This window comes from Gorilla gorilla, chromosome 3, assembly GCF_029281585.2.
Source record: "Gorilla gorilla gorilla isolate KB3781 chromosome 3, NHGRI_mGorGor1-v2.1_pri, whole genome shotgun sequence".
NCBI lineage: Eukaryota > Metazoa > Chordata > Mammalia > Primates > Hominidae > Gorilla > Gorilla gorilla.
In genome coordinates, this window is record NC_073227.2 from 202,839,681 (window position 1) to 202,865,513 (window position 25,833).

The window sequence follows — 25,833 nt, forward strand, 5'->3', positions numbered from 1 at the left end:
ATTGCCATCCACCTGCCTCTGGCTCTTCACTTGCCCATGAAGGTGAGCCCCGAAGGACCTCTCTGACACCAATTACCTCCCTTCCTGGCTATGCCTCTTGTCATCTACCATGAGATTCCTTCTGATGTCTGCACACCTGTGGGATTGCCTTCTGGTGCCTACACTCTGAATCTGCCCAAGCTACCTCCTCTAAATGACAGGTCTGTCCATTCTCAAGTTTTTTTGCCCCCCGATCTGCCTAGTCCCACCCAAAATGAGATCCAATTACTAATGCCACATGAATAAATAAAACAAGCTAATTAGAAGTTCCATAGAAAGAATAAAAGTAATAAAAATAATAGGTCATTCAATATATTTCACCCCTGGAAAGGGAGAAAGAACACAGGCAAAGAGATGACAGTTTTTTGCTAATGTATTCCCACAACCGTGGAGAACAGATATGCTATAATCTCATTGACATGCCATTGGGATTGTTCGTAATTTTCCATAAAGAATCACCTGTGCCACCTAGAACAGCAGTGCTCAACCTTTTTGGCACCAGGGACTGGTTTCATGGAAGACAATTTTCCACAGATGGAGGGTGGGGGGGGGGGGATGATTGCAGGATGAAACTGTTGCACCTCCGATCATCAGGCATTAGATTCTCGTAAGGAGCACTTGACCCTAGATCCCTCCCATGTGGAGTTCACGATAAGGTTCACACTCCTGTGAGAATCTAATGCCACGGCTGATCTGACAGGAGGCGGAGCTCAGGCCATAATACTCACTTGCTCTCAGCTCCCCTCCTGATATGCAGCCCGGTTGGTAGCAGGCTGGAGACCAGTACCATTTCCTGGCCCAGGGGTTGGGGACCCCTGATCTAGAAGTAACTGTGGTTCTCAAAATTTTTATCAACAAAAACAGTAACTGGAACAATATTGCCTTTTCAGTTTCCCAGCTTCTATGAGTAGTAATACTAAAAAAAAAACAAAATCCACTAATGAATGCAACTCTTTAATAAATTAGGTTTATATAAAGTACATTTCATGAAATGGGTTTCAGCTGGGTTGGAGTCTGTACACAGAAGATGAGTGGCCATCCAGAGCTGTGATACTTGGAAGTTGTCCAGGATGGGCACGAGGCATCTAGGGAAGAAGGCTTGGAGCAGCTCCTAACTCTGAGGCTCTGATATCCACACCCTTGGCTGTGCTTTCCATATCAAATAGGGCAAAGTCTCCTCCGCTGTTCAAGTAATTTATTTCCTAGAACAATTCCGCTTTGTTTTTGGCTGACAGGGTAAAACAGATGAAAAAGAAATTTTATTATTCTTAAATTATGAAACAAAAGACTCCAATAATTTGGGCTATTTTCATTTCAGTGTATATTTTCACAGTAGATTAAGTACAAGAAATTTTTCATATTTTCTTAGTTGCAATGATTAGTGATAATGGGCACATTTAACTAGAAATTTTCTTTAAACACACACACACACACACACACACACACAGTAGTTTGGGATAAAAAGCCTTCACCCCTCAACATCAGCTTTGATTGTACTGTTTTCTTTACACCATGTGCCATGGCTCACAAAAGCATAAGTTAAATATTTGCAAGGAAAACATGCAATCCCATAGCGAAAGCACCACCGCTGTAAATATTTTCATGTTCTAATGGGGGCCTTGGGGTGTTGTTCTAGGAAACAATATCCCTTTCTTATGTGCTAGAGATAGAGAACAGGGGGTTGGGGCCTTTAATCCCCCACTGGTTTAGCTTTTTCTTGAATGCCAGTGGCAGCACATGTGGTTCAGAGGCTCATGTTTTTCCCTTATGTATTTTATATCATCGCCTTTGAAAAAATTCTTCCTTCTGTAGAGTTTTAGACCTCCTTCGACACAACCTAAATTTTAAAGGTGCTCAGATGTAAGTGTCTATGTTGACACTTTAAAGAAAAGTGGAATATAGACTGCCATGGTGTTATCTTTATTTCAGTTTCCAGGTTGGGCAGTTCTGCCTGTTACTCAAGTGGAATATTCCCTGAGGAATTCCAGAGAGGAATGTTCCTGAGGAATTCCTGCCCACTATGGATGGCAGTGCCTAGAGCCCCAGTGCACCAAAGTCCCTGATAGCCACCTTCTCATTTTGCATGCTGGACTAACTGACTTCCCTGGTCTTTGCACACATTCTGTGCTTTCTTGCTTCGATGGCTTTCCTCACCGCATCTCAGTCTGCTAGGATCCCCAGATTCCCCACTCCTGGCCCTCTCGTCCAGGCATAGCTGAAGTGCCGCTTGCTCCAAAAAAGCCCTCCCAGATTCCACTGGAAGGAAACAATCTCTTCCCCCTTTGAATCCCCTTTGGTGTTTTGTCACGGTTCTCATCTTATATCCTGCGATATAATCCTTTGTCAATAATGAGACTCCTTGAAGACACAACTCCATCTTAATTATTCTTTAAAATTCCACAGCTCCTAGCAGAGGGCTTAGTGCTAGTGAACACAGAGTAAATATTTATAAGTCGAATGAATACATGCATTTGTGGAATATATGAACTTACCTGTTTGTAGCAACCTTGCTGTATTTGCCAAGAAGTCTGCCTGAGCAGTATTTATACAGCTGCTGTACAGAGAGCTTAAATGAGGTAGCATGTTAAGAATAAAAATAATTTATAGAAAACGGCAATGAGAAATCACTTTAATGAAATCCATCTCTTGAGGGCCTACTATGTGTAAATTACTCAGAAGATTTGAACCCCAAATGAATGAATAATAATAGTAACTCACACATGGCTAGCATTTTAGTTTCTGTTTAGGCTACTCTGCCATGCGAATTCTTCTTCGGTTCTATTCATACTCAGTTAGACAGGATTAGTATCAACAGGAGAATGTTTGGAAGTACAAGGCAACAATAGATCATGTTTCTATCATTTAACTGGATTGTTTTGGGTCAAAATGATTTTATATATCTCATACAGAAAATTATTTTGTTAACAATTATTCTATACATTGCATTATATAATGGGAGCTAAAGAACAAGAGAGCCTTTCTTTGGTAAATGAACAGGAGACTAGAGGAGGTGTATTATTTTTGAAACCACAAATGTCACTTCATCAGGTTTCTTTTTTCAGGTCTTTGATATCTTAGGAGATCTTTCTCCCTCCCTACCACCCCCCTACTTCTGGCTGTTCTCCAGAAATTGCTTGTCAGTAGAAATTTGCTCACACAGTGAAATAAAAACCCTAAGCAGATAAATGAACAGAGATAAATCACTTGCTAAGCTAAATGCTTTAATAGTGAGTTTATTACCTCTTGTTTCTTTTTGATACTTTAAAATCCTCAAACTTTGTAATGGAGACTGAATAATTGATTGGAGTTTTTGGTGAAGTATTTGCCGTAAGAGTCACAAAAGTGGGGGATGCTGTATTATAAGCTTTTAAAGGAAACAGACTTATTTAAGGAGAGAGTGTTATTTGTGTAATCCCTACATTTTTGTAATTTCAAAGCTCATATCTGTTGAACTAGCCCTTTACAAAAACTAAAATATAAATAAAAGCTTTATCTATCAAACTAGTCTATTCATTCTCCATATTGTTCAGAATGGTTATTTAGTATATTTTTTCACTTTTCCACTAATGCTGTAAGTTAGAAGATTCAGCTTTCTGTCTTAACTCCACTGCTTAATGTATGAGAAGTATGTATGACACTTGCAGAATGTCCTTTGAGGACAAGGTAATAATGTTTTAAAATGAATTTCCAAATATAAGGCATCCACTATTGGCAATTTTGGAGGATATCTTTGCTAGCTCTTAGGAAGTACTAGGTTTTCCAGGTTTAATTTTGGGCAAATAAAAGGGGAGCTGTACTAATTCTCCTACAAAATTGTAGAAAAAATATTACCCCAGATCCTATCTAAAATGAGTTATCCTGTGATTATTAGCTTTAATTAAGAGTGGACATACGATCGTATGCGGCAATGAGAATACGATCTTAAAAAAAGGTGGAGGGAGAAAAAGAAATATCTCAAAATGCAGGGAATGGATTAATTGAGACAGAGGAGAAGCGATTAGCATTTTGTTTCTTGCAGGTGATATTCAGAGTACGAAGGCAGGCATGATAGCGGCTATCTGCAGAGTGCTAAATGCTTCCAGTGGAAGGCATGAGTGAAAGCTGGTTATTGAATGAGACTCTTTGGTAACAGATTATTCAACAGTGATTACTTTCTTTAGCCAGAACTGGGATATGTGAGGAACCTCTGAATACATGAATCTTCTTTTTTTCCAGGATAGACCTTAATTACCTGCGTTGCCTTCTAACACTGTGTCCCTCCACTTCCTATTCCCCTGCTTGTTGTTATTTTGGTCTCTCTCCTCCTCCTCTGTAAAGAGTTGTCATGAAAGAGCTACTGTGGAAGTATGTGAACCATTCATATTGAGATCCTCCTCCCATCCAAAAGAATGGTCTTTTTGAAGTAACTTCAAAACTAGTCTATCAATCAGAAATTTGCTTTTTGAGTAGGCGTTACAAAGGCATCAAGAGGAAAATAAGGAAAATAGTCACTTAGATCTCTGGTTTGATTGGCTGAACCCCTTTAAATAATTTATATATGACTGTAATCACAATATTTCTTGCCTGATGAGCTTCTATACTTGAAGCAATGATGGGGAAAAAAACCAATACACTAAGTTGTTGATAGTAACCCCTGGGGAAAATATTTCTCTACTAAAGCATTCTTACTATAAGTATTGAAAACCTGGAAATGTAACAAAAAATTGAAATTATGAAACCACTGAAGGAAACTATTGCTTGTAATCGTCGCCACCTTTCTCACAGCTTGACTCGATGACAGCTTGATAGGTTTACTGCAGTTGGCATTGGATTGCTTTGGCTCACTAAATGGCAGCTATCTCATATGCCCTTGATTGTGCACAAATTAATCAAAGGCTTTTGAAGTGATGGCTTTTGTGTACAGGGAAAACAACATCATTTTAAAAATTGGTGCATCCTAAAAAGATACAGATGTATGAAGACACAGTTCCTGCTGAACATGCTGCTCAGTCTTACAAAGGACTTGCAACTGGGGATTTTTCATATTTTTCTAATAATATAATCTATATATTTTTTGAGATGGAGTCTCACTCTGCCACCCAGGCTGGAGTGCAGTGGTGCAGTCACAACTCACTGCAGCCTCCACCTCTTGGGTTCAAATGGTCCTCCCACCTCAGCCTCCCAGGTAGCTGAAACTACAGGTGTGCACCACCACACCTGGCTAATTTTTTTTTTTTAAAGAGATGGGTTTTTCTATGTCACCCAGGCTGGCCTCCAACTCCTGGCCTCAAGCAATCCACCTGCCTCGGCCTCCCAAATTGTTGGGATTATAGGCTTGAGTCACTGCACCCGACCAACATAATCTATTAAGAGTGCTGCTACAAGTATGCTGGTCCAATATGCATATTGTAAGACAGTTCTCTCAGCAAACATTTTTTGGTAGTGATACCGCACTATGTAGAATAACAATTTCACAATCTCAACTGTCCAAGTCTAAAACCAGAAAAGTATATACACTTAAATGTCATATTCTTCCCATTTTATATGACGTGAAGGGGAAAGGTGAAAAATGGCTAAATCATAACAACACGAGTTGCTGATCAGGCAAGACTTAATATTCAAAGCACCTACAACAATGGAGAAAAATCAAAATTAAGGAAAAATGATCTCCTAATTCACCAGACTCTATATTCTACTCGGTGTCCTAGCCATGTCCTGGTGGAAAGTAGATTGCTTAGGGAAGCACATTAAGTATTTCCGGCCACCAGGTTACAATGCGTTAAGACCACTGGACACTCACTGACATTTGAGGACAGACTTAGTCACTGCGCACATCAAGTCCATGTCATTGATAGTTGTGTGAAGTTATGGGCTACCTGTCACATTTTTAATTCAGTTCTCAGAAATGATAGCAGTGGCCCTACTAGGAAGTGTTCTTAGGTGTCATTAGCATAAGAAACCACAGTAGTCCTACTGGCACTAAAAACTATTTTTAAAAGATTCAGGCTGGGCGCGGTGGCTCACGCCGATAATCCCAGCACTTTGGGAGGCCACGGCGGATGGATCATGAGGTCAAGAGACCAAGACCATCCCGGACAACGTGGTGAAACCCCATCTCTACTAAAAATACAAAAATTGGCTGGTTGTGTTGGCGTGAGCCTGTAGTCCCAGCTACTCCAGAGGCTGAGGCAGGAGAATCACTTGAACCCGGGAGGTGGAGGTTGCAGTGAGCCGAGATCACACCATTGCACTTCAGCCTGGGTGATAGAGTGAGACTCCATCTCAAAAAAAAAAAAAAAAAAAAAACAGAGAATAGTTGACATTAATATTTTTTCTCTAAAACTAGTAAGAGAAAACTAAATCAGGTCTTTCCCACCATTTTATTGGTATAGAAATAGAAGTACAGGGATTTGGAAGGTATTCCAAATTGTAGTCCCACTGAAGGAGATTAGGAAAGGCATTATTAATTTGGAATTTGGATATTTGGTAAACTTCAGAAAGGAAATTAATTTCGCAAATGTAATGCCAGATTTTATTGACAGTAAAATACCCTCAATCACAAAACACAGTTAACATAAGTGTACTCAAAAGAACAAAAAGATTCAATTTGTAAATATTCCTATTTTTTACATAAAATGTGGTGAACATATGCCTTAGAACTGGATGAATATGGTGATTTGGAGATTCAAGACCAAAACTGTTTATTTAGAAATGGCTTAAACAGACTCAATGAAAAAACCAATTCCTCCTTAAAGTCCTTCTGTCTTCTTCACTCCCGTTTTTTGATATCTGCATCATCACATTTCTTATGGGGGACTATCCAGAGTATATTCTAATAGTGACCCCAGAACCTAGTGCGGGATTGACACTTGCCAACTAGTGCATGTTTTAAAGAGACCCATGCAAGAAAAGCAATGAACTTAATAGAACGTGAATCTTTTTTTTATGTAAACATCCAGCACAAATTTGTTAGTAGTGGGTTTATTTTGTAAATAACTATAAAAGCATTCCAGTTACATATATTTATTCCTATGAAGCCATAACTCGTCATAAAATTTCCATAAGAATGATGTGTATTCACAGTGGATTACTAAGTTAACCTTGAAATGAATAGTTATCTGTAATTATTTGATAACCAAAAAAAATAAGCAGGAGAAAAAACAGCCACTAGTTATTTAACAAAGAAAAACAATTGTTAGATGTTGGTAGCACTATCAATGATAAGTGTTAATTTTCTGGTCATCAGTAGTAAAACTATTAAGGTAACATAATTAAAAGGTGTGAAGGGATCAGGATGTAATTTATTTGTCTCACAAAGTTTCTGGATTGACAGCTCCACTTGTTACAGATCCAGGCATGAAAGCGTTTCTTTCCCATCTCATGTCAGTCAATCTCTAGATAAATGTGAATCCCTACTAAGGACCAGGGCCAGGGCCTATCTTCTGAGGCCATCAGCAAAGTGGCTATTAGGATTTCTCATTACTACATTCCCAGAGTGGTTTAAAAGAGGAAAAACGGCAACCAGTGTTTTGTTGATTATTACTGTAAAGCAGCGAATCTTAACCCTAGCTACACATTAGAATCACCCAGGGAGTTTTTGAAAAATACAGCTGCCTAGGCCACCCCCAGAGGTTTGGATTTAATTGGTATGGGGTGAGGTCCCGGCAAAGGTATTCTTTAAAAGCTCCCCAGACGATTTTAATGTGCAACCAGGGTTAAGAGCCACTGCTCTAAAGGGAAGATAAAATTTGCAAATTCTGTTGTTCGTCCCCACTGAAAGTGGAAAATTTTAGCCTTTCTTAGATATTCCTCTTCTTTCCCAGGAAAGAAGTGTGGTGTTGCAGAAATGGCAAGAATTCAGAACCAGGAGGCTATGCTCTGATTTCATCTCTGTCATTTCCTAGCTGGGTGACACCAGACAGGGAGTCCTATAAAGCAGGAGTCACAATAATTCCTCTTTTCCCTACCTTCCAAGGGGCAGAATTCAACAAAACAAACAAGGTCATGTACAGGAAAGCCCTGAAATGGGAAAGCTGTTGTTAGTCTCCCAACTGATTGTGTCTGTTAGCACTAATTGGTAACACCTATCAATTAGTGCTAACAGATGGTGAGAGACAAGGGTAACTCTTTAAGATCCGTATTGGTGATTCGTCAAATATAATATACTTTGTAAGATTTTTCCCTCTCCCTGTTAATTCAAGGCACATCTATTTGCAAAGAAGAAACAAACTATGTAGAGTTCAGGTTCACCTCTGTTCTTATGTGCAAACAGCCGTGAGCAGTCGGCAGAGCCAGAAGCCAGCGTGGCTCCGTGTACCACCGGAGGAGCCTAAAAGTAGCTCACACAAAAGATTTGCATACACCAGCACAGCGCTTTTCTGCTAAAATGCCCACTTAGCACATGCAACAAATTCTTTGTTGATGTGCCCTCCTCTACAAAGAATAATCCAGTTCAAGCAATGTCTTCTGAAGCTCTTGCCTCCCTGACAGTCACGATTTGCAAACAGACTACCACTTCAATCATTGGTTCTTCGGTGAGACTGAGTGGGTGACCCACAGCTCACCAGGTTCTACGGATGAGGGAGGAACCCTGTGGCAGATGCTTCACCCCAGGTATGAGGCAGTCGGAACCAGGTAAGGAGAGCAGGACGATGCCTACCAAGCAACAGTCTTTTATAGACAGAGCAGCTGTGAGAGTCACTGTTGCAAAGTACTGACAGGCTGTTTTCATGTTGATCATTTTCAAGTATGAAAACAAGAGAGGCCAAGACAGGGCTTGTGACTGTAACAGTAGCGGGAACCAATTCATTAAAAAAAATGATCTCTTCCTCTTCCTTCTCAGTAAGGGATATCATCTTCCGTATTCATGTCCCCAGCCTGGCTTCCAGAAAGAAAGAGTTCTGCCTGCTTGGAAACTGGTTTCTAGGAACTGAGGTTTCTTCCTTGACCCTTTTTGAGGGAGGAGAAAAGGCAGAGCTGTTTTCTCTGACTAAACCAAACTTTCATAGTATCCTGATGAATGCCCTGGCTCCAGGAGGGGAAGCTGACGCCAAGCTGCCCCTGCCACGTGTGGGCTTTGAGGTGCTCCTTCCCTTACTGCCAAGGTTGCCGTCTCCTCTGCCGCCCCTGACTGCGGCGCCATCCTGGTGAATGGACTCTCTGATGGCCCAGGCCAAAGGCTTCCACACCAGAAAGCCCCTTTGCTTTTCTCTGGGGTTTGGAGGATGCCAAATAATATCCCTTCTTCTTTCTTTCAATACTAGTGGCATTTGTACAGTGCTTTACTGTTTACAAAGCCCACTATTTGCATAAATCTTCAAAATATCCGAATGAAGTAGCCATTATGATTCTATTCGATCAATGCTGAGATTAAGGCTCAAAGAGTTCATGTTTCTTGCCCAGGATTACACACTGTAAATGACAAAACAACACTTGAACCCAGGATTTCTTTTTTTTTTCTTTTTTTTTAAGATGGGGTCTCACTCTGTTGCCCAGGCACTGAGAAAGTGCAGTGGCAGCATCTCAGCTCACTGCAACCTCCACCTTGCGGGTTCAAGTGATTCTCCTGCCTCAGCCTCCCAAGTAGCTGGGATTACAGGTGTGTGCCACCACACCCGGCTAATTTTTTGTATTTTTAATAGAGATGGGGTTTCACCATGTTGGCCAGGCTGGTCTTGAACTCCTGACCTCAAGGGTTCCACTCATCTCGGCCTCCCAAAGTGCTGGGATTACAGGTGTGAGCCACTGCACCCAGCCCCAGGATTTCTAATTCTAAGTCCCATTGTCCTCCCATGATACCACCCTGTCTGTCAGGGACCCCCTCTGGTGACACACTTGGTACCCTTTGTGCATTGAGGTGCCGTCACCACCCCAGCCAAGGTGACATGCACCCGTTGCACCGCTCTCATTCATCTCACAGCCATAGGGGAGACAGTACTTTAAATCACACCCACACAGGCCTTCTCTTAAACAGGGTCTTTGAATTCATGTGGTGACTTTTTGCTTCACCTTAAATTGTTCACTAAAATTAGATCATGAAAGAGTGAATTATTGCTGTCTTTACATCTGACACTATCACTGTTAACAAACAGCCACACTGGATGCTTCTCAGTTATATTCAGAACTTCTGAAATGTTCCTGTTTTCTAGATTTTACAGTGTTTCAGGAAGTGCAGCAACTATAATGATGTTTCTGTCTAGAATGTTGTATTTGCTAGGTGCTGATACCTGGATAGGAATAAAGAGATATATTGATGGGGCTAAATATGTGTTAAAGGGGATGACCTGCTGTTGACTTCAGACAGTTCATTGGTAAAATTACAATAGTTTGGGGTTTGGTCCTGAACTTTATATGTGTAGAAACTCCACGTAGTCAATCGGCCTAAAGTTGATCAGGTTTAGGAGAACGAACTCACTCTACACAGACGCTCGTAGTATTGATTGATAAATGAAAAGGACAGTCTCACTCAACAAATGATTCTTGCTGAGATGCTGCCCAATAGGCTCCAGGCGAGGTACGGAGGATAGTGTAGCAGATGCTGCTGAATCACCCTATCCCATCCCCTTCCCATTCAGTCCTCCCATGTCCCAGTGCCAGCCCCTACATTGCCCACCCCACAGGAGCAAGCCTCCAGCAGTGCTGATGGGAGTGGGAGATGACTAACTCTCAGGTTCTGCACCAGCCCCTGAGTTTCCCCAGAGTGAGGAAGCTCCAGTCCCCATGGTGGGAGCTGGTTTGGTTATTCGTCTGCTCATGGTTATGTTCTCTCCCTTAGGTTACGTCCCCACTTACCTACCAGCAGTTCCTTCACCTTCCAAATTAAGTACTTGCTCTTGAGTCATGGTCTCGAAGTGTGCTTCTGGGGTCCCTGGAGATCAAGGCACAGTGCTGTCCTTCAAGGATCTAGCAGGAGAGAGAAAAGCACACTAGTAATTCAGACACTGGGTGACAAGTTCTCCACCCAGTGGAAGCAGAGGGTGTGATGGAAAAATGTGGAAGAGCACCTGAGTCTTCATAGGAAGCTTTCTGTGTGAGCTTTTCAAGAGTGCTACGTTTAGGTGGAGGGAATTTTCACTGTAGATATTTTCTACAAGAATTGTTGCATCCTTCTTGCTGCTGCTGCTTTTTTTGTTTTGTTTGTTTGTTTGTTTGTTTGTTTTTGAGCAGAGTCTTGCTCTGTCACCCAGGCTGGAGTGCAATGGCACAATCTCTGCCCACTGCAACCTCCCCATCCCGGGTTCAAGTGATTCTCCTGCCTCAGCCTCCCAAGTAGCTTGGGATTAATTTTTGTATTTTTAGTAGAGATGGGGTTTCACCATGTTGGTCAGGCTGGTCTCAAATTCCTGACCTCAGGTGGTCCACCCACTTCAGCCTCCCAAGGTGCTGAGAGTACAGGCATAAGCCACTGTGCCCTGCCCCAGCTTGCTGCTTCTGCTCGGTCTCTCTAGCCTCAGTTTTCTCACCTGTAAACTAGGGGAAATAACATCCCTCAGAGTAAAGAGACAAAGATGGGGTTATATTATGTTACATAAATTGCCTTGCTGCGTGCCTGCCACACAGTAACACCTAACACTATTTAATAAGTTTGCCCTTCCCAAATGGACTGAAATCTCTAACCACTTGATAGTCCCGGAGAGTCTCCTGTCCAGCTTGATCCCGTCACCAAGTTTCCTGAGTGTAGGTCGCTCCTGTAATGTTAAGCTCATCTACGCTGACTGGAGTTTTTACTATTTTCAGTTTCAGAATGACTCTTCCCTAACTGTGTGCCTAAATTCTGGGGGACTTTTTCCTACAACTTCTCATACACATAGGTAGCATTTCCATTAGACACCGGCCTCATCAAGGTAAAAATAATCTTATCATCTTAAAAATCTTTCTCTCTTTCCAACCCCCAAAAAACTGGTCTTTCATAATTCATGACAATGTCTAATTTAATATAATTGACACAGACAAATAAATAATCAATTTTTCATTTTGTATATTGTTTAAAAATAGGTTTACTATGACTTGCAGATAATTCTTTAATTCTTATCCTTCACTTCCCACAAATATTAAGATTTTATGATCAAATTTTGTACTTTTTGGCCTTACATTTAAAGACTGCAAAAAATTTTGTTTTTGGTAATCTCTTGATTAGCAGTGTCTCTTTCGAGGTGAGTTTGTCATCTGCATGTATTATTCTAATAAGTCCACCTTTGAGAGTCATGGAGTTCTTATTTCTCCAGTTTTATTTTGGCTACAGAAGTTAGAAAAGCCAAATGGTTTATTATTTAATATTGTTGCTATCAGATGTTTAACCCTGAAAGCATTAACCTATCATTTTAATTAACATTGCCTAATGTGCCAAAAAAAAAAAAAACCTGATTTTTTAGAGTTATAAAAGACTGGACATAGGGAATTTTATATGTACTGTAAAAAATTAAAATAAGCTATCTAGTCTTTTTAAAAGATCACTGACCTTAATTTTCATATTTTGAAAAATACTAGGAATGTTACAAAAATCTGATTTCAGAAACACCAATCACAGGACACTGGCTAACAAAGAACAAAGCTTTGTAGAGAACAGATTCTGCAGGAGTGATTGAACCAATCAAGCAGTATTGCTTGTGTTGAAACCAGCTAATATGTAATCAGTTACGCAACAGACAAAATATGGACTATTAAGATGATATTACCATGGGTGAAAAGGAATTTACTAGGAGCAATACACTAAGAGTCCGAAAAGATGCCAGAGTTAATTCAGCACACTCTGTGTCAACCCTGCATGAAGCATCAGGGAATATACATCTATACAGTAATATATATATTACATTTTGTGTGTGTGTGTGTGTGTGTGTGTGTGTGTGTGTGTGTGTGTGTGTAAAATGTAAAAGACCCAGCTCCTGCCCTCAGGTCATTCATGGTATGGAGAAATTTGGAGGAACAATAGGAAGCCATAGGTAATTTTATGGGAGGAAATTACTGAAGTGCACAATGTGTTTTGTGTCTGCCATACCACATTATGAACTCAGAGTGGAGACCACGGTTTTCCAATTTGTTTATGTTCTCCATAGTGGGTCCCCAAGAGCTGAGTACAAGGCGGATTAAAATATATCGGAAAAAGACCTGAAACAATGAAATAGGAGACTTGCAATGTGGTCAATTTTTTTAAAAGCAAATCTGACTTCAGCGTGTGTTAATAAGATTACAATATGCAACAGCTGGGTTTCTTTTGTTTCCCTGCTACAGAACCTAATTCTAACTAGCTTAAAGCATAAGAAAACTGGCTCGCCAAAATGGCAACACGGGAGGAAGGACGGGGTTTCAGTGTTCTATTAGCCTAGTAACTGGGTCCATTTTTCTGCAATCCTCTTAGCTCTCTCCACCTCCATAAACCAGCATCTGGCTATTTCCAGGCTAAATATCTATGACACATCTGCTTCTATGGCTAGGAAGTATCTACCGTCTATAGATACGCTAAGAGACTTGCTTCAGCTATTTCCTGCAGAGGAGAAAGGAAAGATAAACTTTCCAAGATTCTCCTAGGAAACCTTTCCTCACATTCTTGGATCCTGACGAGTCACTCGCTATTGGGATGGAATTACTTTTAAATCAATTGAACCGCCTTGGGGCTGGTCGAGGATTAGCGGGAACGGGGTGGCATTCCTTGAGATGAGCGGGTTGTGTGGGGGGCAGCCCAGTGCCTGAAGAGAGTGAAATGAACCCCGTGGATAACCAACAACATTCACTCAAGCATGGAAGGACCGTGCTCCAGAAGATGAGGAATCTTCACCAAACTAGTGGTGGACACAGTCACCCTGAGTGTGACCTGGACATTTGAAAAACAGATGTGAGCAAGCAAAAAAATAATTGAGAAACACAGAACAAAACAAACTCAGTAACATATTCTAGGTCTGAAAGAACTGAGATTGTGTAATCTAGAGAAGGTCTGAAAGAACTGAGAATGCGTAATCTAGAGAAGGGAAATCTTATACCAATATTCTTATATTGGTATAAGAATAAACTTCCCGACAATAGAGGTGATAATTCCAGGAGAGGCTATCAGAGATCACTGGCGCTGGCATCTCCTTCCCTCTCCTGATCCTCAAATCTCAAGTGAGTTATCACTAGACCTGTTCATTCCAGCTGTCAAATCTCTACCCTCCTCATCCTCTCATCCTCTTCATCCATACAGTCACAGCTTTAACTCAGGCTACCACTTACTGTCCACGGGGCCATCACAGTAGCTTCCTTACTGTACTCTGCCTCCAACCTCTCCATGTTATCTGGAAAATGCTGAGTTATCTAACTAAAAGAGGGGGGCAGGGGAGCATGTCGCTGCCATGCTTAAAACCTCTGATTAGTTTCTGGCTGTCTTCAGGATAAAACTCAAACTCATTTCCAAGGCTACTCAAGCCATTCAAATATGGCCCCACCTCTCCTACTCCACTTCTTTGACATTCAATCATGACAAATTCACACCTTTAATTGAGGGGGAGAAGACCCTGCTTTTAGACCTTCCTGCATTTCATTCTGCTCTCTGCTGTTCCTCTATGCCTATCTACTTCTTCTCTGGAAACTTTTTTTTTGGTTCTCCTTGACATAATTAGTCATGTTCTTAACAACTTGCACTGACCCGTGTATTAAATGAGATTGGAATTACTCGGTAATATGTCTTTTCTCTGTAGCCTGTTGGCTTCTCAAGGACAAGGGGTGTCCTGCTATCATTTCTGTCTACCTGGTTCCTAACACAGCACCTGGCACTTAGTTGAGAACTTATTAAATCTTGCTTTCAAAATTTGACTCATTAATTAAGGCAACTCCAACTTGGAGAATGTTAAAGTGTGGCTTTTTATTTTAAGTCAGTTTTGGATGTTTTAAGGAAAAGACCAATTGTATTCTCCATTGACGTGCATTTTTGATTCATATATGCAGCAGGAGGAAAATGAGACTTACGAGAAAAAATAAATTGGCTAAAAAAAAAAATGAAGAAAGAATGGAAGGGGATTTTTATGGCCCATAGCATTTGTCCCTATTGCCTCACTCTTGGTGGTTGCTTGACAACTTCTTATTGAATGAAACCTTTTATTCTCCAACTCAGACATATGGCATTTTCAACAACACATTTTGTGTCATGTTTGTTTGTTTTAGACTAAAGAGAGATGCCCAACTTATTCAACTAAATCTGTAAGGAAGACTTATGCTGCTATTTCAAATGCATTGTTTTCCTGTCCTGTCAGTCACAAACCATTTTAAAATATGGGCTTAATCACCAGTATTCCAGGGGGCTTACCGCATAAGGGAGCTGGGCTGCAGGAAGGCTCAGAATCACAGCAAGTGTGTGTCTGGGCTCATAGGCGCCAACTGGCATACGAGCAGCCTCCAGCTGGTATGCACCTGCACCTGGGATCCCACCTCACCAGGACAAACTCGAGTTCCTGCCCTCAGCCTGGGCATGGGGTGGGGGAAGTGGGGAAGGAAGGGTTGGCCTCCTAGCCAACCTGAGAGTGATCCTGTCATGCATTCGTACACCAACTGCTCTTCAAGAGATGGGAAGTCAGGCAGGTGTTTATCCTTTTGATCAGAGAACAACGGCCTCACACTATTCTACAGCCAACCTGTTGGGGACAGATTTGGGAGTTGGTCTAGGAGTAGATTACTAAAAATAGAAGCTCTAAAGAAAAGGATGTCTTATTCCTGTTGTTAATTTCCAAGTGCCATTTTTTTCCATCCTAGTAGGTTCAGAAAAACTAGAAATTTGATCATTATCTAAACAGAAATCAACATGAGGAGTTCTGTAATATATTTTTTTAAATGTCCTTTTTGACCGAGCATTCTGCCTCAGGAAGGACAGACACAGAAGTGTGGAGGGGAAGGGGGCACCCAACAAGCCAGTAAGATCAGTTGAAAAAACACTAGCGATCAGTGGGGTGGCTTGTCAAAGCCGGGTCACCCTCAAATTCCAAAATGTGTCCACCATTAGGTCACCTTTATGAATTAATTTATTTTGGGCTCAAGAAACTGAATTAGATTTTCAAATTCGGTCTGTTAGAGAAGGGTTATATGTACTCTGAGTATTCACTCCCATATGGATTAATTTTATTAATAACTAAATTTATCTAACCATGGTCAACCTATGGTTACATTCACAAAACATTCATATACCCTATTGATATTCTAATGTTGGTGCTAATTTCTCATTTTGAGCAGAATACCAAAGTTTCATTTTCCAGTTTATATATTGGCCCTTCATGGACACATATTTACACTTGTTAGTGAATTAATTTCACACATTTAGACTTCAACAGTCATTAGTGTCATAATGATCACAGTAATTACATGAATAATGAGGCTTGAGTGATCACAAAAAGACAACTTACCGCAAGTGATGAGCAAAGTCAACCACTCTTGGCGACCAATGTAATCATTTCCAGGTTGCTTGGTATGAGTCAAAGACGTTTTCCTGTGATTCAGGAGAATCTATTGCACATTCAGCTAAAATCTGACAGATCTAATGATCTAATACTCCAGTTATTTAATGAAGAACGTGATGAGGCTTGCATGTTTACCAAATCTTGGTGTTTTTTAGTTATCAGCAGTAAGACCATTAAGGTACATAATTAAAAGAATTAAAAAGATGTGCATGTAATTGACGTAAATACTACAAGTTATCTTATTCAGTAGCCAGTAATTACATTTGGTTAATTGTCTGATTAAGAATGCAACAGTGGGAACATTTTATTTTCTTCAAAAGAGGTTCTACTTTCAGGAATCTATTCTAGGTGATCCCAAACCCTTGGTCATTTTGACCTTGGTAACTATGTTTGCCTGTCTCCCTATTCTGTACAGTTTTTGACAGTGGGGAGGATATGAGTGGTGGACATCTGTGCTCATTGCAGCCTAAGTCCTATGGGTACTACCTGATGGACTGCAAGCTCCTTGAGGACAAAAGTGACTCTCATCAATCATTCTCTCCCCAGAATCTTTTCCAATACCATTCTGATCATGTTTGCTATACACTGTTTTCATACACACATGCACACACACACACACCCCACTTCCCCTTTATAAATTCTCTGGGTAATAGTAATTCTAGTCACAATACTCATATTCTTACTGAATTATTTGAGATACTAGTCTGTTTTTAAAATGAAATTATAGCCATTTCTAATTTCATATACAGACACCACTCTCCACCCCTACCTCCAGTTCATGGCCTTGTGTAATACATCACAGCATTTAAACTTTTTAAATAACATATTTTTAAAATAATACATTTGGGTCTTTCATTAACCTGGAATTGGATTTTGCATGTTGTGTATGAGGGATGGGTTCAATTTCTTTTTTCATATGAATGACTGATCATGGTATCATTTATTAAAAGTTCATCCTTTCCTCATTGATTTCCAATACCACCTTGACATTTATCACTTGTTCAGCTATACATGCGTAACTCAGTTTCTTGGATACTACTCTGTTTCATTAGTCAGCTTATGCCAATATCACCGTGCCTTAATAACTTTAGCCTCATGATACCTTAATAACTTTAGCCTCACTGGTAAAGCCAGTGCCCTCCCATACTGTTCTTCTGAACAATTTCTTGGATGTTCCTGGGATTTTGCACTTCCGTATGTATTTCAGAATTGATGTGTCAAGTTATAAAATTTAAGAAACGTTCTTCTTTGGGGGAGGGTAGGTTACACTAAATCCATAGTTCAATCTGAAGGAAAATTGATACCTTTAAAATACTGAGTTTACTAATCCATGAATATGGTTCATCTTTTTTATTTATTTTAATATCTGTTAATAAAGTTTTATGATTTTTCTGTAACAGTCTTGCTCACATTTTATTATTCTTAAGAACTGTAAATTGTTGATGCTATTGTGAATAGTATATTTTAAATTTATCTTCTGTTCAGAAGTACAGAAAATGCAAATAGTTTTAAATAATCACTTTCTTGCAAATTTACTTACTTTCTTATTAATACTAATGGTTTATCTTCATATTTGAAGACACATAGACTATCATATCATTTTTTTTAAATAGAAAGTTTATTTTTTCCTCCCCAATTTTTAAACTAGTTTTTCTTTCTTGTCTTAGCGCACTGTCTATGGTCTCTAACATAATTTTGAATGGAAGTGGTATTGAGAGCCACTCTTGGAGTGGTCTTAGAATATTTTAAATGTTTTACTATTTTGCATGATACTGTCCTTTTTCAAAATACTTCTATTCCTAGTTTTTAAGAGTTTTTTTCATTATGAATGAATATTACATTTTATCCCAGGCTTTTTTTCACATTTATTAAGTTTATTTTTTTCTCTTTAACTATGGATGTGTTGAATTACATTCGATTTTCCAATGTTAAATCAACCATGTGGAACTGTCATTAATTGCTAATTAACTGTCATTAAATGCATTTGATCATCACCATTTTAATTAAAGCAATCATTGCTGCATGTCCAACAGGTTTCAGCAAGGGACCTATGCTTATTTTAGTCATTCCAGGATCTGAGCTGATGGACAAGCCACCTTGATACACATGCCTCCACGTTCATCATCGCATAGGAGCAGATGATCAAAAGAAAGATCTTTCTGTGGCAATTGAGTGCTCTAGCCCAAAAGTGGCTCATAACACTTCTGCCCACAGCTGTTTTGCCAGAACTCCTTATATGGAAGTGGGGAAAATGAAAGTCTACCATGTGGCCAGGAGTGGGGAAACCAGTATAAGAAAACCTTAGGGACAAGCATGGTGGCTCACGCCTGTAATCCCAGCATTTTGGGAGTCCGAGGCAGGCAGATCACGAGGTCAAGAGTTTGAGACCAGCCTGACGAACATGGTGAAACCCTGTCTCTACTAAAAATACAAAAATTACCTGGGCGTTGTGGTGCACGCCTGTAATCCCAGTTACTCAGAAGTCTGAGGCAGGAGAATCACTTGAACCCAGGAGGCGGAGGTTGCAATGAGCAGAGATCGCGCCACTGCAACTGCAGCCTGGGCAACAGAGCAAGACTCTATCTCAAAAAAAAGAAAGAAAGAAAGAAAAGAGAAAGAAAACCTTAGAAGCCTCTAGCAGATTTGCATTTCTAAAACAACTGCCCTTTGTTGTAAGAATTACATTTCTATATGTTACTGGATCTCCTGCACCAATATTTGATTTAGGATCTTCTCGCCTACATTCATGAATGAAATTGATCTGGTAATATGCTTTTTTGCCATGTTTTGGCATCTAGGATTTGCTCACTTCAAAAGAATTGATGTGTTAATATACTTTTTTGTCGAGTTTGGGCATCTGGAATTTGCTGGCTTCATAAAATGGGTTTGAGACTTTCCTTCTTTTTTACATTCTGGAGTAGCTAGTATAGAATAGGAGCTATTTGTTATTTAAATGTATGGTAGACCAAAATTGTAAAAAAGACTAGGCCTGGAGTTTTATTGACAGGAAGATTAGCCACAGATGAAATTTTTTAGAAGCTTGACAATATTAAGAGTTTCTATTGTTTCTCAAGTTAGTTTGATAAGTTATACTTCAGGAATTTGTTCATTTCATGAGTTTTCAAATTTATTGACAAAAATGTATTCGTGTGAATCTAATATTTATAGCATTCTTATTTTTAAAATTTTAATGTTATTTCTTTTCTCTTTCTTTCTTTCTTTTTATCCTGAAAAATTGCTAGGAGTTTGGCAATTTCATTAGGCTTTTCAGTGAAAAAATTGTTGGCTTTATTGATTCTCTCCTTTTATTTTCATTTTTATTTTACTTCTGCTCTTTATTGTCTGTGTTTCTCTCTTATTTTGTTGTTATTTTTCTAACTTCTTAAAAATGCATGTTTTATTTATTAATTCTTAGTCTTCTTTTCTAATATAAGCATTTATGGCTTTAAATTTTCCTCTAAGTAGTTTTCAACTGCATTCTACAAGTTTGGGTAAATCAGTAATGAAATTTGGCTATTTCATTTTTGTTCATTTCTCATTTTTTCTAAATCCCATTATAATTTCTTTTTTGACTATGAGTAATTTAGAAATAGATTTCTTAATTTCTAAACATATGGGAAAGTTCTACTATCATTTTTATTATTTTGTTTTGTTTTTAATATTTTAAGATAATTTTAAATCTATAGAAAAGAAGAATAATATAAAGAACTCCCACTTACCCTTCCCAGACTTATAGTTGTTAGCTTTTATATCTTCTCTCTGTCTGTATGGGTGTCTATGTGCATATATGTATTGAGGATATATATATATATATATATATATATGTATACCTATATACATATACATATACATATATTTGTGTGCATTGATATATATATATCTATATCTACATACAAAATACATTTTATATAATATATAATACATATGATATATACTATTATATATACACACATGCTCATATGTGCCTTTAAAATTAGCCTTGTTGAGGGTGTGCAGGTAGTAAACTTACACTTTCTCAGTTTTTGTTTGGAATTCTTTATTTCATCTCAATACTTTAAAAAAATCGAATTTTAGATCGAGAAGTTTGGGGGTGCTTTTTCACTATGCATAATGAATATATTATTATATATTATCATCTTCTTTGGTCTGTTGTTTCTGATGACAATTCAGGGGATATCCTAACTCTTGCTTGTATGAAGTTAATCTGTCTTTTCTCTCTGACTACATTTATGATCTTCTCTTTGTCTTTAGTATCTTGCAGTTTCACTAAAATATGCCTAGGTTTACATTTCTTCTTATGAATCTTTCTTGTATTTCATTAGATTTCTGGAATAAATTGATTGATATCTTTTCAATAAGTCTGAAAAAGTTTAGCCATTATCTCTTTAAATGTTGCTTCAGTCATTTTCTGTCTCTTCCTCTTCTTCTGAAACTTTAGCAAGAAGTATGTTATACTTTTCCACCTTATCTTCAAAGTCTCTAAACATCTCTTGCATGTTTTTATTGCCTTTTGTCTCAGGAATCAAATTTTTATATACATAAATATTTTACTGTTTTCCAAGTCACCTGTTTTTTTCCTTAGGTGTGTCTAAACTACAGTTCAACTTATCAGCTAAATTTTTCATTTTCTTTATTACACATTTATATTAGAAGTTCTTCCCTTGATTTTTTCTTTTTGACTTTTTGAGACATTTTAGTATACTTATTTAACATTCTGTGGCTGATAATTTTAATAAGCGAACATTTTATGGGTCTAAATCTGCTGTTTGTAACTTCTACTGGCTTTTGCTTATGACATCTTGTTTACCTTGTGTGTTTTGTGATTTGTTTGTTTATATAAACCAGATTTCTCAGGAGTGAGTGTATTGGTTTTTGAAGCACTACCAGTCTGAGTCTACTCTAAACTAAATACTATTTTGAGGTTTTTGAGTAAGCCTCAAAATTATGAATTAAGGACAGTAGGCTGCAACTGTTGGTGAGGTCTGGCTCATAACTATGAATTACTAGGGTACGTTTCCAACCTTATTCCTGTTTAATTCCAACATATGATATAGAGTATTTTTCTTGCAGTCTCCTGGGCAGGGGGTTATTTTTTGTTTCCCTTGCTGCTAATTATTTACCCCTTTAGGTGCAGGTTCATGGACAGGAAAGGTTCTCCTATTAGAATACACACATGGTATGAGCCATGGGCTTTGAACCCCTCTACTTCTAGAAGATAGGAGAACACAAATGTCAGGATCACAATCTAGACACATGCTCCACAAAGCAAAATCATAATTTAATGCTTCAGTTACTTTGCTGGTTTCCACTTGCACTCAGTCACTAGCCTGAGTATTTTCTGCACTGACTATATTTGAAAGAGGTTTATTCCTTTGTCTACTTTTTTAAAGTTTTGTAAGTTTTCTAGCAATCCATGCTGTTTTAGGAAATGTCAATGCTTTGTAGGTTAATAGGCATTTTAGTTCAATCAGGGTTCTCCTCTAAATTTGGAGAACCTATAAGTAAGACTAGAATTGGAATAAAATATTCTTATGGGATGTAGATATATGTGTATAGGGTCTTAAATCTATGCATTTTCAGTTGAATATCTTTGTCTGTAAAATTACCTTCTATGATTTGATCCTTTGTGTCATATAATAAATACTCTTCTTTTTTATTAAATATATTTTCTTAAAACAATTTAAAATTCAGGGACAGTAATTTATAGTATCTCTTATTTGGCTCTATAAATATTCACATGTTAAAATTGCATTTTCCAAAGTGTACTAAGGATCAATTGCATCAGAGCATCTTGGAGAGGTAATTAAACATGCCTATTTCTAGGTCCCTCCTCAGGCCTGCTGAATCAGAATCTCTCATAGTAATGCCTGCAATCTCCATTTTAAATAAATAATGCTCTTTGTTCCCATACATCATCAAGTTTGAGAATAATATGCTAAAATTTATTTTAGAAATGCAGATTTGGTTTTATGTATTTGTTTTCTGGCACTTACGTGCTTTTCTTTCTTTATAGTATTCTTCTGACATTTCAATTTTCTTATATTTTTGGATGTTTAAATATTCTTAATATTACTCTGTTTGAAATGGAGTTTAAATGTCATTTAAAACAACAATATACTCCTGACATTTCCTCTGTCCATCTCTTTTGTATATTCAGAAAATGTGGCATAAGGCTGATTTGGGGGCTTTCTTCTTTGGAGTGCCAAAAAATTACATCAATGTATCAATTAACTTTATGTGCCACTCACCATGGAAAGAATCCAAACACTGACATTTACAAAAATAAGGCCCCTTGAATGTTAGCAGCAGGCACTGGAGCCTATTAACTGTTGAAACCGATAAACTCAAATCAACTCAAAGGGGAGTTTTATAGATAAAGTGGCCTTGACTTATCATATTCCATATCTATATATGTGGATTCTCTTCATGTTTCACATATCTATATATATTTACTGTATCACAGATTTTTTCTGAGTTGAAGACTGTTGATTATATGCAAAATTAAAAGAATATATTCTTCTGATAACATTTATAAGCATTGTTACTAAATAAATTAAAAGGCTAGTCAAATGTAATAATTACATATTATCAAAATAATCAAATAATAGATAAGACACTTTGTAGGATTACCTGTGATCTTCCTAAAAAGAAAAGCTGGGAATTACAATGTGTTTTAATTATCCAAGAAAATCAAGAGGGAAATAAGGTACTGTTACTCTTTTACCAGTGGTCATTTTTTACTTTTATTTTATTGATATCTATTTTACCCTAAGCCTCTATTCTATTTAAAATATCTAATTCTATATCTGCCTGTTTAATTCATTCTCTTCTTTTATTTTTATAACAAGCTTTTAAATTGGCATGACTGAAGTGCATAACTAACCAATTCCCCATATATGAGTTTTATAACAATCTCTTAAATCTTAATATTTGCACCACATTTTAAATATTTCTCTGCAACTCCCTTTTCGCTGTTCCTTTTGCTATGTGAAGCTCAGTAGCAGCAAATCATATGCATGAAGCAGGTGTTCTCTGGCTGGGTCAATTAGCTTAAGATGTTAAGAGGTCACCTGAGCATAATCACAATTGTTTATGGTAGACCAAGTCCAGACATCTGTAAGGTTAGGTACACATCATGGTACTAAGTATGCTTCAAATTATCTTTTTTTGAGGAAATGTTAACATTGAAATTGTGTGTATTGATATTGTTGATCACTAAAGTATCATAGACAATATGATGGATGGACATAGTATACATTTGCATCTTTCCTAATTCTTCAGTGAGCCTGCAGGATGATAATTCAGAAGAAGCTCAGAAATGAGCCATTGAGGATAGAAATGAGTGAAGGACAAACCTCTATTTTTACTTACTCTATATCCCTAGAGTGTTTTGTTACAAACAGATTCCATCTTCTCTAAGTTCCTTTGACTAAAACCTTCTCTTCACTTTTAGGGACTATATTAGGTGAACTCGTTATTATATTCCCTGTTGTATTAACTAAGCTTTTCCTTCAGTAACGCAATTTATTTTTATCTTGAAATTAGTAGCAGCTTTATGACTTTTGACAACTTCATATCACCTTCAAACTCATCCTTACACTCACCTTTAGATACAAAATGTTCAAATTCAAACTATATTCTCTTTTGAAATACCAATTAAATTTAGAGGTGATATTAAGGTAAAAATGAAAGTAGAAAACACTAGAGCTTTACTTAATAATGTTATCATCAATCTCCATGCCTGGGGACCAACTTAGGGTTGAAACATAGTCCTAACAAGCTGCTTGTAATATGTTCAATAACTCATTTTCCTTGAATGGGGTCCAAGGTAGCCCCTGATATATACTAACTTCTGTATGATATTGAATCTTAAATCTTGTGAGGCTCCAGTATACTAAGAATTTGAGTCTCATCTTTTAGGCAAATTTTTAGCTTTCATCGCAGTAAGTGTTGTCTGCAGAATGAAGAACTTTTTATGAAATTTACAGAAGATAGAACTTGAATATTGTCTTGTCTTTTTTCTGCTGCTATCATAGAACACCGGAGACTGGGTAGTTTATAAAGTAAAGAAATGGATCTGGATAAATATTCTGGAGGCTTGGAAATTTGAGAGTGAGGCGCCGCCTCTGGTAAGGGCCTTCTTTTTTTTCTTTTTTTTATATATATATATATATATTTTTTTTTTTTTTTTTTTTTTTTTTTTTGAGACGGAGTCTCTCCCTGTCGCCCAGGCTGGAGTGCAGTGGCGTGATCTTGGCTCACTGCAGCTTCTGCCTCCCAGGTTCAAGCGATTCTCCTGCCTTAGCCTCCCAAGTAGCTGGGATTACAGGTGCCTGCCACCATGCGCAACTAATTTTCGTATTTTTAGTAGAGACACGGTTTCACCATGTTGGCCAGACTGGTCTCAAACTCCTGACCTCGTGATCCGCCTGCCTCGGCTTCCCAAAGTGCTGGGATTACAGACATGAGCCGCCGCGCCCGGCCGAGGGCCTTCTTACTGTGCTGCCTCATCCCCTGGTGGAAGGCGGAAGGGCAAAAGAGTGTGTGAAAGAGAGAAAGAGGGAAGGATGCCAAACTCATCCTTCTATTGGAGCCCACTCCCATGGTAACTAACCGACTCCTGAGATGAGCCCATTAACCCATTCATGAAGGCAAAGCCCTCGTGACGTAATCACCCCATCTCTCAACACTGTTGCATTGGGGATTAAGTTTTCAGCGTATGAACTTTGGGGGACACATTCAAACCGTAGAAAATACGACATGGAAATACGCTGTGGGAGAACACCCCAGATGAAATGACCTTTATTACTGATGATTTTATACCAGTTCTTTAATTCTATTTATTTCTCCTTATAAAGTTGAATGTACTCACGCCTGTAATCCCAGCACTTTGGGAGGCCGAGGCGGGTGGATCACGAGGTCAGGAGATTGGACCATCCTGGCTAACATGGTGAAACCCCGTCTCTACTACAAACACAAAAAATTAGCCGGGTATGGTGGTGGGCGCCTGTAGTCCCAGCTACTCGGGAGGCTGAGGCAGGAGAATGGCGTGAACCCGGGAGGCGGAGCTTGCAGTGAGCCGAGATTGCGCCACAGCATCCAGCCTGGGCAACAGAGCCAGACTCCGTCTCAAAAAAAATAAAATAAAAAAAGTTGAATGTAAAGGATACAGATGATCTAAATAATAGGAGTTTCAGATACAAGTGGAAAATTATGACCATCTCCCATGATGCTCTTCGGGGTAAGTGGAATCTCCTCAGGAACCACTTCCCAGATCAATCCAGCTTGTCCATAAAAACGCATTTAAATGGTCCTCCCTCAGCCTGCTTCTAACAGTTGTACTCTTACATTATGTATGAGTCTTCGCTTGTTGCATGAACAAACTGCATAGTGTTCCATTAGT

The 25,833-nt window shown here is 38.5% G+C and overlaps 2 long non-coding RNA genes across 2 annotated transcripts in view; one reads left to right on the plus strand and one right to left on the minus strand.

The window, feature by feature from the left end:
• Positions 1-25,833, plus strand: part of LOC134758375 (uncharacterized) — a 1,115,837-nt gene that overhangs the window by 893,141 nt on the left and 196,863 nt on the right. The window lies entirely within an intron of this gene.
• On the minus strand, positions 1,046-24,940 carry LOC115934280 (uncharacterized). The gene is made up of 3 exons (XR_008679193.2): positions 24,848-24,940; positions 10,810-10,920; positions 1,046-1,267 (listed from the first exon to the last, which is right to left on the minus strand). It is a non-coding gene; the product is annotated as an uncharacterized lncRNA (long non-coding RNA).